The following is a 15,018-nucleotide window of genomic DNA, read 5'->3' on the forward strand; positions in this document are numbered from 1 at the left end:
TCGTTTCAGAAACATGACCTAAGAATACAGGGTAACACTAAAAACACAATCACACTAAAATGTAGAATCTAATGAAGAAACCCAAAAGTTTTTTACATGGACAGCAATGGTCTCCTAAAAACACTGGCACAAAGCAATGATAGGGTGGTATACAAACCCTATCACTGGCAGAAAACTAGAAAGTTTGAGCCACCTTCTGCTACAACTATAGTGAAGACCGTCATATATAGAGAATGCATTTTTGGCAGTATAGAAGCTACTGGACACAGCCTCAATTTTAAGAAAAAGAAGTGGGGTCAGAGGCATTCATCCTGGTTCCCACAAGCTGTGACTATGACCTTATCAACAACACCTGATGTCTATGAAAATTGAGAAAGTAGACTACAAATCACCATCATGCTCCAATCATTATCTAATAAACATTTCATGGCAAAATCTACATAGTTTCTTGAAAGCTTTGGTTTTGGAAAACTAATAAAAACTGTACTTGGGATACACTGAAATGACTAAATTTCCTGAAAATAATGCTAGAGTAAACAAAATAATGGATATTCTATCTCTAGTGTGTTCAGACCCAATATATGTCAATAGAACATCATTTTTAATTGAAAAAAATCCAATTTCCTCAAGATACTAACAAAATATTGGCAACAACAATCTAGGACTCAGTATCTAGATATTTTTACTTTCCATGAATCTTGTACCAAAGCACAAAGAATAAAGTAGTGACATAAGAACCATGGCTCTTCAGAAGCACAACCAGAGAAAGGTGACCTTGATAGCCTCCAATACCAGAGAGATGCAAGGAACTGTTGAGGCCGAAATTTAGCAAGAGGTCAAGAGTGTTTTCACCTCAGGATATTCCCAAAGAGTAGTAGTTCACGATATCCAGTTCAATGACTCAGCCATTTCAAGAAAGATCCAGAAAAACTCTTCTATTAGATAGCTTCAAAGAACCTATTGGTGAATGACATTTGCACAGAGTCTAATGGTCCAAATACGTTGCCCAGAAGTAGTGATACAGGAGAAAAATAGAAAGTTATGAATTTATAATTACCAAATCTTAAACAACAGCATAGTAGACCAATACATTAACTCAAGGGTTCAATATACCTTGAACTACCCATTAGCTAGGGGATTCTGTACTGGACTTCTATAGTGGTGATTATATTTCTATGAGAGGAAGAAAAGAAGACTGCTTTCATCTGTCAATATGGATATTACTTGTTTGAATATATACCTAAAGTAGGTGGTCACAGAAGTGTTCCAAAGACTGATGGACAGAGTAGTTGGAAATATGAACCACCTGCAAGTGTCAACATACTTTAATGACACATTGTCTTTGGGAAAATGAAGAAGAATCCTTTGGGGAATGAGGAAAAGCTAATGAAAGTGTTCAACTGGCAGGAGGAAAATGGCCTGAAACTTTCAACTGACAAATGTCAATTTGTAAAAGCTCTATGGCACAATGGGTAGACCACCAGATCTAGAGTTAGGAAGACTTGATGCTCTGTGTTATGCAATGTCTGTTACATGTATTATTGATATACCCATGCATATACATACATATAAAGGTAAATTTGTTATTTGTGACACCCTAATATGCTCATCTGAGATAATGGCTTGATCATTTATATTGTTTTACACTTGTATATATTTGATATCATTCCATAGAACAAATGTAATATCGCTGATTTTACAAAGGACTGCAAAACTGCAAACCTCATGAAAGAATGTAACAGCCTTCTTGGTAAAGAGACTGATTCTCCTTTTACCATGAAGATTCTAAGAAATGTAATTTTAGGGCTCAAAGAATAATTATGAAATGTGAAGAAGGGTACAGTTGGGCACAAGCCTACGAAGAAATGGAAATGAAGGAATACTAGGTGTAGCACCAAAAGGAGCACCAGAGGGAAAGAAAGAGACAAGATGGTGGAGAAGTAGAACTGAGAAATGGCAGCACATGGGAATGGAAAGCACTTGGGTCCTCCAAGAGTTCACCACAAGCAAATGCAACAGGAAGAATCACAGACAAGAGACAAGCATGGCAGTGGATCACCACTACCCTTCTTAGGCCTTGAACTCATAAGGCTAAGGGCCATCTTCTGTCTCTTCTTACTGTCTCTGCCTTTTCTCCCCACCCACCCACCTAAAAGGAAAGGACTTAAACCCGAAGTGTCCTATTTCCCTTTCAAACTATTCCTTAATGTATCAAATGACTTTTGTATGTTTGATTTCTTCAGACACAGAGTTGATCTTCATTTTTATGCAGGTTTATTTTAAGCCATGATCAGAGTATGTCCCTGAACACCTTCACAGAGTGAGAGATTAAAGCTTTGAGGGTTTTCTACTTCACAGAATATATAGGCTGCAGTCTCACATCTTGGCTTGCTTGTCAACAAGACCATTGAGGCTATCCTGAGCTTGAGAGTTGATTCCTCATAGACTTGGCTAATGACTTCCCTAATAACTAAAGGATCCTAAATGTCCATTATTATGGTAACCACATAGCAGAACTCATGAGGAGAGTATGGCAACAGGTTCCTCAGCCTAGGAATTTCCCCATAACAAAAACCTGGAGGAGATGACAGAAGTGAGGAATGAGGAGGGACTCTAGGGGTCCATACCATCTCAGAGCCAGAAAAGTAGGTGGAGGTAGTGGTCTGTGAAGATTCTGGCCCCACCTTATTTCTCAATGGAAGAGAAAGAGAGAATGTAGACTGCTAGCTCCACAGTGACATCTGGTGTTACTAGGATTTATAGGTTCTTTGTCAGGATTGGAGTGAACCTAATAAAGACCAGTTTTGCCTGGAGTCTCAAGCATCTAATCAAGAAGACTTTAACCTGAAAAGGGAGGTTAAACACATAAATCTAAGATATCTGGTACCACAGACAGTATCACTTATATCAAAGGGAAAAACATAGAAATGAGAAAACAGTCATTCACAGAAGACTACATTTAAGAAGAGAGCAAGAAATATAACCTTTAGCTTCAGACTGCTATGGCAATTATACAATGCACTGGTATGAAAGAAGGAAATCAAAATTATAGCCAATGAAATTTGACGTTAAGGGCATCGTTGAGATTTTGTTGAGAGGGTGCAGCTTTAGCCAAAGAAAATATTAAATGGAATGGGATGAAATATGATTACATCTAAGATACTAAGATATACTAAGAATATATAACAATGTGAGGAAATCCATGGAAGAAACACACATTATTGAGCATTTGAGGGAGAGTCAATGGAGTTACAAATAGACAGAATGTTATTATAGGAATATTCTAGATGGCAGAGTAGAAAGACACACATACGTAGGGTATCCCCACACAGCCCATAAAATACGTGTAGAGAGGAACTCTCAACAAATTTTGGAGCAGCAGAAGTAGAGAACAGAGTGGAGGAGATTTCCAGCCCAGGGTGTCCTGAAAGGCCCACGGGAAATGTCGGTTGCACCAGACACGGAGGGGAGCGAGGAGCCCAGCCTAGTCTTGGCCTGGAAGAGCAGCTCAAGAATAGCCTTTGGGGGTGGAATCTCCAGTCGTGGAATCCAGTCCCAGCAGCAGCAGGTTCGCAGATCCCTCAACCCACAGGCACCAAAGGTCAGTGACGGGGTCAGCTGGTCAGAAAGGGAGAAGGGTTTTCCATAGCTCCAGCCTTAGGCAGCTGCTGCAGAGGTCACATAGGCAGGCAGCCACATCAGCAGGCCCAGCAGCCAGACCATTATTAGAGCGTAAAAACCCCTGGGGGCATCAAAGAGCTGAGTCTTGCCTCAGCCCCATATGGAGGCCCTAGGGGAGCTGGTCTTTGTCTCACACTGAATGGCGACCCTGCCCATCCAGCTTATCTGCAAATCAGCCCCCAGTGTTGACTTGGAGGAACTGGAGGCCATGTGGCTGTGGAGAGACAACTGCTAAGATTCTGGGTACAAAAATCCCACTCTGAGTCCAGACCAGTACACGCTTGATTGGGCCACCTTGGAGGAACTGAGATCTTGCAGACTCCCAGAGTATACCCTACTCTTGACAAAGGACCCAAAAGTCAAGTAACTGGTTGGGGAAAATGCACAAAAAAGGGAAAAAAATAAGACCATAGAAGGTTACTTTCTTGGTGAACAGATACCTTCTCCCATCCTTTAGGATGAGGAAGAACAATGCTTACCATCAGGTAAAGACATAAAAGTCAAGTCTTCTGTATCCTAAACATCCAAAATAAATATTCAACGGGCTCAGGCCATGGAAGAGCTCAAAAAGGATTTTGAAAATCAAGTAAGAGAGGTGGAAGAAAAACTGGGAAGAGAAATGAGAGAGATGCAAGAAGAGCATGAAAAGCGGGTCAACACCCTGCTAAAGGAGACCCCAAAAATGCTGAAGAAAGTAACACCTTTAAAATAGTCTAACTCAATTGACAAAAGAGGTCCAAAAAGCCAATGAGGAGAAAAATGCTTTGAAAAGCAGAATTAGCCAAATGGAAAAGGAGGTTCAAAAGCTCACTGAAGAAAATAGTTCTTTCAAAATTAGAATGGAACAGATGGAGGATAATGACTTTATGAGAAAACAAGAAATCACAAAACAAAACCAAAAGAATGAAAAAATGGAAGATGATGTGAAATATCTCATTGGAAAAACAACTGACCTGGAAAACAGATCCAGGAGAGACAATTTAAAAATTATGGGACTACCTGAAAGCCATGATGAGAAAAAGAGCCTAGACATCATCTTTCATGAAATTATCAAGGAAAACTGCCCTGAGATTCTAGAACCAGAGGGCAAAATAAGTATTCAAGAAATCTACCGATCACCGCCTGAAAGAGATCCAAAAAGAGAAACTCCTAGGAACATTGTGGCCAAATTCCAGAGTTCCCTGGTCAAGGAGAAAATATTGCAAGCAGCTAGAAAGAAACAATTCAAGTATTGTGGAAATACAATCAGGATAACACAAGATCTAGTGGCTTCTACATTAAGGGATCGAAGGGTGTGGAATATGATATTCCAGAAGTCAAAGGAACTAGGACTAAAACCAAGAATCACTTACCCAGCAAAACTGAGTATAATACTTCAGGGGAAAAAATGGTCTTTCAATGAAATAGAGGACTTTCAAGTACTCTTGATGAAAAGACCAGAGCTGAAAAGAAAATTTGACCTTCAAACGCAAGAATGAAGAGAAGCATGAAAAGGTAAACAGCAAAGAGAAGTCATAAGGGACTTACTAAAGTTGAACTATTTACATTCCTACATGGAAAGACAATATTTGTAAGTCTTGAAACTTTTTTCAGTAACTGGGTAGTTGCTGGGATTACACACACACACACACACACAGAGAGAGAGAGAGAGAGAGAGAGAGAGAGCACAGGGTGAATTGAATAGGATGGGATCATATCTTAAAATAATGAAATTAAGCAGTGAGAGAGAAATATATTGGGAGAAGAAAGGGAGAAACAGAATGGGGCAAATTATCTCTCATAAAAGAGGCAAGCAAAAGACTTTTCAGTGGAGGGAAAAAGGGGGGAGGTAAGAGAAAAAACGAAGCTTACTCTCATCACATTCGACTAAAAGAAGGAATAAAATGCACACTCATTTTGGTAAGAAAACCTATCTTACAATACAAGATAGTGGGAGAGAAGGGGATAAGCGGGGGGCGGGGATAATGGAAGGGAGGGCAGTGGGAGAAGGAGGCAATCTTGGGGAGGGATAGGATCAAAAGTGAGAATAGAAGCAATGGAGGGCAGGATAGGATGGAGGGAAATATAGTTAGTCTTACACAACACGACTATTATGGAAGTCATTTGCAAAACTACACAGATATGACCTATATTGAATTGCTTGCCTTCCCAAAGGGAATGGGTGGGGAGGGAGGGATGAAGAGAAGCTGGAACTCAAAGTTCTAGGAACAACTGTTGAGTATTGTTCTTGCAACTAGGAAATAAGAAATACAGGTAATGGGGTATAGAAATTTATCTTGCTCTTCAAGACAAAAGAGAAGATGGGGACAAGGGAAGGGAGGGATGTTAGAAGAGAGGGCAGATTAGTGATAGAGGCAATTAGAATGCTTGGCATTTTGGAGTGGGGCTAGGGGAGAAATGGGGAGAAAATCTGTAACCCAAGATTTTGTGGAAATGAATGTTAAAAACTTAAATAAATAAATTTAAATTTAAAAAATAAGAATATTCTACAGTACAACTAAAGAATTGATTAGACAAGGAATTGAGAAAAAGGTCACAAATCTAGCTTCAAAGTCTGATACTGTAGTAAAAGGAAATTTCAATTATCTATAAATTCTTTTGCTAAGAGGAGAAAAGCTGATAAATTTGCGATTTGCCTTCAAAAGACAGAGGAAATGACAAGAGAAGCAGCTACTTTAGATGTAATTATTACCAATAAGGAGGACCTGATTACTGAAACAGAAACAGCAAAAACCTCAGGAACAAGTGTTCTTTAGAAGCATGACATAAAAAGGGAATGGAGCCAAGTGTAATCTGTAATTCACCCCAAAATGGGTAAAGGACATTTCAAAGGGTTCAGTAAAAAGAAAGATTGGATCTAATATCCTAATATTTTGCAGGGGAAATTGTCCCAAATGTGAGATTCTTAAGACCTAAACAGGAATGGGTAGAAGAAGAAAAAAGAGCTACCTAAAAAGATCAATTTGGATTACAGGAATGTACCTCCACACTCAGATTAGTTAGATATGCATAGGAGAAAGAAGCTGGATAAGTGGCTGAGAAGAAATTTTTAAAATGTACCATGGTCTGATAAAAATTGTATCAGGAACCCTAAAGTCTAGAATGTGCTAAGACATAAATCTAGAAAACAATAAAAAGAGATTGCTTTAAACTATACTGAATGCAAGAGGTGGATTAAAGAAAATGTAGATGATTGAGATGGTGATGATGACTCATTTGGAGCTTGCAAAAATGTTTTGAGGCAAGTTATCAGGTATTATTATTATTTCCAGTTAACATCTGGCAAAGGTGAGACTCAGATGTTTAAGTGACTTACCTTGAGTCACACAGTAAGCAAAATGCAAAGCCAGAATTCAAACCCATACCCAGACTCTAAACCCAGTGATCAGCTATGCTGTGTGTGTACAAGTATAAATTAGAGGGAGAGGGAATGGTCTCACTCCCAAACTGAATCAAGTTGAATAGGGATAAAGCAACAGGTAAGGCCTCCTTGGCATAAACTTGGATTAAAGAGACTGCAGGCAGTAAAGTGGAGAATGCCCAAGCATAATCTTTCAATTAAGAGATTAAGAGAGGTTAGGTGTTAAGAGTTAAGAGAAATTTAAGAGGGACACATTTACATGTCAATCAGGTCTATCCTCTTACAACTGTCAGTGTTAGATTTATGACATCGAGACAATCCACGGAGGGTCTTAGCTTTGTGGTCCTTTTTCATTGCCTTGTTTTAAATGCCGGAGTATCAAGCCTAGACAGACCAAAGCGTGAGGAAATTATAATTCCTGAGGATTAACTAGCATTCTTGGGGCTCCAGATTCCTCTGACTGTAAAATTGGTTGGTGCTATTTTTACTGAACTATGTTCATAGCTTGCTGGCCTTTTTGTACCTATGACCAACAGAATCAGTGAAGTTTCTACATTCTAAACTGGTTTATCTAGACTGGTTATTCTACATATAAACGAGTTATGACTTTGTATCATCCTTTTCATTGGGAAATGGGAAGTCAAAAAATAATATATTGATGTTTTGAGTTAACTCTCTGCCTCCCCACTGGAAGGTCACTATAAGAAAAACAGATATTGCACCACAATGAGGGTTTGTCTTTGGGAAGACAGACTGTAACTGGGGATAAAATAGAATACACAAATTATGTTTACATATGAATTATTATTTTCTTTTATTACCTTTTCTCTATTCTAATTAAATTGCTTACTAAGGAAATAGCACAAGAGCATTTGACTGAGTTATAAAGGAAAGACAGAGTAATTAATCTGTATTGATATGAATCAAGAAATATGGTGAGGGGAGTAGGGGTTGTCTCTTTTTCTTTTTTAAATTCCCATCTGATTCATCAGCCAAATGTATATTTTCTGCTTAGTTTTCTTAATTTGAGCCGAATCCTCCTTGGCAAGTTAGACTCCTTCATTCTGAATATCTTTCTTCAGTACAGGTATGACATTAACCACGACAAAATGGATTTACTTTTTCCTGGGTGAAATGATCCCCTAGAATTGGAAGCTAAATCTTGGGTGAGATAATATAAGAAAACTTATTCCACTTTTCCACTGTCAGTGCAGGCTGAAATTTTCAAATTTTCTGAGCTTGTGATGTTTATCAAAATGAAGTGTGTTCATCCGATCACGCAGCAATCACTAGAAGGAAAAACAAAAAATCAGTGTCATTTAGATAATTTCATATCTGATATCCCTTTAAAGGAAAATTATTTTTAAAACATTTTTGATGATTCGTGAAAGGAAATACATCAAAAAATATATTCTGGATTTGCAGGCAAACATGCTGTCAATTGGCTCCTCATCCATGCTGTTAGAAAGAAATGCACTTTCCAACAGTACCATAGGTTGGTCCTCCAACCCCTTTCTGGGAAGGAGTTATCTGAATAATCCTAAAGGGAAATTTGTCATTGAAAAAGACCTGAACTATTTCTCCAGAGTAGGCAGGAACCTCAAGGCTGTGCAATTCTACCATGGAAAGAAATAAGGAGAGGGTCAACTGAATTAGGTCCAAAAGTAATCCATCATTATTAGGTAAATTTTCCTTGAGACTAGATCCAAGGAAATTCTAGACTGGAGAGCCCTCCTCTTTCTCATAACGGCACTAATTTGTTACAGACATGAGGTGACATACCTGACCTTAATACTACTGACTAGCAGGGACAAACGTCTTGCCCTAAAGTTAGCGGGTCAATTTGTCATCTGGGGGCAGATTAAGGGTCACATAGTTAAGGTGAATTCTCAGATTGGCATGAGGAGCCCAGTTGGGTAGGAATGGGTACTTTGTTCTTAGAGAAATCATATAATCTTGTAACCTTTACAAAATGGTATCATGGCCTCCCATGTCCAGGGAAAACAAGGCGTTGCCTAAGCTCCATCTTTCTTATAACAGCTTTAACTTGGTTTCCTTCCTCCTTTATGGACACATGATCTCTATTGTTCCTTCCAGGCCTAGCATACTATCAACCTTCAACACAACAAGTAATCTTAGTGAGATGAAAATTATCCAAGAGTCCACTGATTAAGCACTGTTAACAATCACTGAATTAATGATGCAGAGATGTGTAACTGCATTATAGCATGGGATCAGAGTGCAGGGTATACTGAAAACTTATGATCCCAGAGAATCCAGAACATCAGTTTCGGTATATTTATAATTGAATACATAAGCAGGGTGGGGACAATGGAATGTTTATAGAAAGGAAGAGGAGAAGATAAGGGTTTACGTGTCAGGAAACAAACAACAGAAGGGGAAGATAAGCTGGTCAAAACTGGAACTGAAATTTATGTCCCACTCTTGATGTTGTAGACATCAGCAACATGTATGATCTGCTTGTTTCAAGCAAACAACATGAGAAACCTCAAGTTAGAGGCTAGGGCAGTTTTTCTTAGCATAGTAGTAGCAAGAAGCCTTGAGTTCAGAAATTCTCTTCTCAGGATCTCCTTTGGTTGAAGATTACATACGAGCATATCATGTCACATTCTTGTACATCCTATCATTTTATTCTCTGGATACCTTCATGTAAGTTTTCTGGCAAGCACTTCTACAGGTAGATACAAGTATTGGGAAACTACTAATATAATTACAGTTATCATGAATCCTTGAAGTATATTCCTTTACCCAATGGAAACATCTGAAAGTCAATCACATATATCCTAGTTCTTAACTGAAAATGGTTAAATTCTCTTGCCTTTTCCAAAGTGAAGTTGACTAACGTATTAAAAATTGAAGCTTTCCCCCCAATTTTCTGCTTTCTTTCTGATCTAGGCTACATTTATTTTATTTATATAAAATATTTTAATTTAATGTAATCAAGATTATTCATTTTATACCTCATACTGCTCATCTCTTGTTTATTCATATATTATTTGGATATTTAAGGTATCCATAAGTCTGATACATAATATATTCCATGTTCTTCAAATTTCCCCATAATCTCTCTCTTAATATCCAGGTCATTAATCCATTTTGATCTTATCTTGATGAATGGTGTAAGATACTGGTCTAGGCTCAATTTCTGCCAATCTGCTTGCCAGTTTTCCCAATAAAGAACTGGCAGCCATTGTGGGAATGCCCATCAACTGGGAAATGGCTGAACAAGTTGTGATATATAATTCTGATGGAATATACTACTGTATTCTACTGAAGCAATAAGCTTGATGATCTTAGAAAAACAGACTTGCATGAAATAATAAAGAGAAAAATAAGCACAACCAAGAGAAGATTGTATATTATAATAATAGTATTAAGAACAACTTTGAGTGAATAACTCATTTTGACCATTGTAAATACTCAAATTAACTACAAAGGACATATGAAGAAAGATATCATCTGCATCCAGAGAAAGAACTGATAAAGTATGTATATACTGGTTTTACACACACACACACACACACACACACACACACACACACACACACACACACACATTTTTTGTGCCTAATGGTAGCCATGGCAGAGGGAAGGAGAGAAGAAAGAAAAAATTTACATGGTAACTTCATAATATTTAAAGGGACTAGCAAGTTGTACATAACAGATTTGTAATTTCATGTACAATCGTTGCTATTTTACTATGTCATGTTTGTTTTATTTCTTAAGTTCAAAAGAAACTAAATAAAATTTTAAATATGAAAACTTTTACATTTTATCACATCCTATCTTTATCCTACCACTCCTTTGAGGACATATGTTATGCTCATCTCATTCAGAAAGATGCGATAGACCTAGCACACGAATATAAAACTATTAAACAAATAAAAGATAGCAAATCTAAGAACTTATTTTTCCTATAAATCTAGATGAGTAAATTGAGACAAGGAAAGGTCACAAATTTAGAATACAATCAAGCAACAAGGTTCTTTATACTTACATTCAATTACAACAGTTCAGAGATGCTTGCGACAATAATTTCTATTATAAAACATTTGCAATTCTCTTGCCATGGTCAGAGAAATTTGCTACGAAAGGAGGAAGGAAACAGCTGTAATAATAACTCACATATATACGTATGCAAAGTGCTTTACATCCATTATTTCACTTGAGCCTCGCAGAACCGTGCTTCCTCCTAACAGCGATGTCTCCTTTGCTACACCTTCAAGTACAGGTTGCATTTTCACTGACATCCTTTGATCCCCTGACTGTACTTTGGAAATCAGAATGCTTCTTGCTCTTCCAAGGCCATTTCCTTTACAACCATTACTAAGAAACTTCTTCTTTGAGGTTAATTCCACCCAAATTTGTCATCCAATCCAAATTCTGATAGCTGTTATTTTCCAAGGCCCACTATATTCTCCATCCTTTCTCAGTGAGTTCAGCATCAGGCTCACACTGTCCCTCTCTCCTCCAACTTCCTTCTTCATTCTAGTAGATTTCTACACACATGTAGATGTTCTCTGAAATACCTTCCTTTCTACCTCAGTTATATATGTCTTAATTTTCACCTTAATATCACTCACAATTGTTATGCTTCAGTGTTCAAGAACTCTCAATTTCCTCTATCTGATTATATTTCATTTTTCTATCCCTCCCTATGCTTCACTCTTGTAAACCTACACTAGAACCTCTAATTCCTCTACCTCTCCATACTCTATAGAGTAGGAACTTACTAAATACTTGACTACTTCCCAATATTAACCTCTTGATGAATTTACACTGTCTTCTGCTCTTAAATACTTTGTTCCATTGTCTTATCACCAATCATGTCTTACCAAACCCCAACTCAGGATGACTCCCCCCTTCTTACAAATATATTTTTGAATGGAACTGGATAAAAACACAAAGCCACAATTTATGCTAAATAAATTCAACTGGGCTCTCACTATCTCAATTCATTCACTTATTTTGTTCACTAAAGCAGCTGTTTCAAATCTTTTCTTGTCTCCTCAAGCCTCCTAAACCACTCCCTTGCTCCATTCTCTTTGCTGAGGACTTCATTTCATACTTTTAGAAAAAGAAAGAAAGAAAGAAACTGAAAGCATTCACAAAAGCAGACAGGCGAAAACAGGCCTCAGAAAACCTCAATTCAAATGCAGCCTCACACAGTTAAAAGCTATATGATCCTTGGCAACTCGCTTAACTTCTGTCTATCTCAATTTCCTCTAATGTAAAGTGGTAATAAAAATAAATAATAATTATCTCTCAGAGTTGTGCGCATCCAATGAGATAGTATTTGTAAAAAGAACTTAGCACAACGCCTGGCATATTAACAGTAGGCACATTCCCTCCTCTGTTCTAGAGTTTCCTCCTCTACCTACTCTCACATCCCTCCAAAGATCTTTTCTTACTATCTCCTCTTTGACTCCTGTCTCTGACAATGAGTTGGCCCTAATATTTTACAAGGCCAACCCACATGTACCCTCTATCTTCCTGACCTCTCTAGCAGATTAACTCACCTTAATCCTCAGTCTCTCTTTAATTTCCAATATCTCCTTATCCTAATATCAATAATTAATCAATAGCTCCTTTCCTAATGTACACAAGTGTGAACGAGTTCCCCTCATTCTTAAAAAAAAGAAAAACCCTCACCAAATCCTGCCAGTTACGGTCCTATAGTCTTTCCTTGTGTTTTCCATTAACTGCCTTGAAAAAAGTCACTTGTGACTATATAGACACCATTGGTCTCCTTCTCCAACTGGATACTATATTCTCTCTGGGTTTTTGTGACTGCTCCCTCTTGGTTCTTCGACTTATATTTCTGCTTAATCCTCAGTGTCTTTTGCTGGATCTTCATAAGAATATTTCCCTCCAAGGTCCTTTCCCAGTCTCCCTTTTTTCTTTAAACTGTCTCATTTTATGACTTCATCAGTTCTCATGGGGTCAAATGATCACCCCTATGCAGAGGATTCCCAGATCTACTTATTCATCCTTAATATCTCTCCTGAGCTCCACTTCCACATCACCAATTGCCTATTGAAATTTCAAACTCAATATCCCACTGGTGTCTCAGACTCAGTATGTCCAAAACAAAATTAATCATCTTTCTTCCAAAATCTTCCTGTCTTCTCAACTTCCCTATTACTGTCCAGGAGAACTGATGTTCTAGTTACCCAGGTTCACAGCCTCAATGTCACCTCAATTCCTATGTCTCACTCCACCACATATCCAATCCATTACCAAATCTTTTCATTACCTTCTCCACAACATCTGTCGCATAATCCTTTTCTCTCCACTCCTGCACCCACCCCCCTGGTTCAGACTAATCATACAGAAACTGTATTCTTGTGATAGTCTAACTGTTTCAAGTTTTTCTTTATTCTACTCCAATCTCACACTCAGCTACCAAAGTGATTTTCCTAAAATCTAGATCTCATCACATCAAACACCCCTCCCTAGCCACATAACCCAAGACATGACAGAGGAGTGAGTTGCCTGTTTGTATTATCCACTGATTTTCTGTTCAGGACCAAATTAGAGAGCTACTTGTGATCTCCACGTTAAGCCCCCAGGACATAAGCTTTTCTGTCTCAGCAGAAAGAAAGAGAACTCTTCATCATCTATGTCAAAAGTCACATGTTGACTTTTAGGTTCACTCCCAAATGTGCACATGCTTGCCAAGAATGCTGACTATGTATGCTCCAAGGGAAGGGCGGAAGGATATCCACACATAAAAATGTACTACTTACGTCATTTTCAGACAATAATATGATAAAAATAGTCATTGTTGCAGTTAGCATAAGCAAAAGATAGAAACCTAGATGGAAGCATAATTATGATATCCTAAAGAATATTATTAATAAATCACAGGAACAATTAATGACTGTGAAAGTAATAAAAATGACATAACATAAGCAAACTTCTGGTGTACACCTAAAACAATCTCTGAAGAAAAATATATCTCTGAGAACCTACTAATATAAAAAGAACATACTAGTGTTAAGTGAATTAATGAATTGAATATGTGATTTTTAAAATCAATAGACAAACTCAAAGTACAAAAGAAAAAATCTCAAAAATAAGAGGAGAAATAGATAAAATGAAAATCAAAACTACTACAGAATTGTTTTCATTATTGTCCAACTCCTAGTGACCCCATGAACCACAGCACACCAAGCCCCTTCTATCCTCCACCATATCTGTTCAAGTTCTGGTTTGTTATTTCCATGATACTATCTATCTCATCCTCTGCCATCCCCTTATTCTTTTGCTTTCAGTCTTCTCCAAGTTGAGCGTCTTTTCTAATGAGTCCCATTTTCTCATTACGGAGCCAAAGTAAATACTTTGAAGCTTCAACTTCCTTCCAGTGAACAGAATGAACTAATTTCTTTAAACATTTGACTAATTTGACCTTATGACTTAGAATTGATAAACAAGACTGAAAATCATCTTTAACAAAACAAAGTTGATAGCCCTTGAGCTAAAAGGATCACAAACATAAGAGAAGAAAATCGGATCAGCAAAATAAATATTAACAATGTGAAGTAATAAGAAAAATTATCAGAATCTGCGATACTCTATTTTAAGCCAGCAAAACTGAGAATTTAAAAGAAATCAATGATTCTTAAAAATATGAAATAATCAATGAACAGAAGGTGAAATAAACCCCAATGTTAGAAAATTAAAGTGTGGTTGCCACCTCATTTCCCTCTACCAGTCATGGTCTTTCCCAGAAAGTACCCAAAGAAGCAGCAGTGCCTCATTTCATATTTTCATAAATTAATTATCAATCCATGAAAGAATTACCAAAGGGGAAAAAAATCTGGTCAATATGAATTTACAAGCAAATTCATTTAAAGAATAATTAATACCAAATTGTGTCACAAAACCCTCTTTTTATTACACAATTATTGTCTGAATACTTAAACCAGAGACAAATAAAGGAAGAGAACAAT

General features: G+C 37.4%; 1 protein-coding gene across 2 annotated transcripts in view; it reads right to left on the minus strand.

Moving 5' to 3' along the window:
- The window catches only part of B3GALT5 (beta-1,3-galactosyltransferase 5), a 50,723-nt gene that overhangs the window by 13,946 nt on the left and 21,759 nt on the right, over positions 1-15,018 (minus strand). The window contains exon 2 of one of the 2 annotated variants that reach the window (XM_072614782.1): positions 8,162-8,331. The exons of the other annotated variant lie outside the window; for it this stretch is intronic. The gene's annotated coding sequence lies outside the window, so the exon portion shown is untranslated. The remainder of the gene's footprint in view (positions 1-8,161; positions 8,332-15,018) is intronic. 2 annotated transcript variants of the gene reach the window in all.

This window comes from Notamacropus eugenii, chromosome 5 (genome assembly GCF_028372415.1).
Source record: "Notamacropus eugenii isolate mMacEug1 chromosome 5, mMacEug1.pri_v2, whole genome shotgun sequence".
Classification (NCBI taxonomy): domain Eukaryota; kingdom Metazoa; phylum Chordata; class Mammalia; order Diprotodontia; family Macropodidae; genus Notamacropus; species Notamacropus eugenii.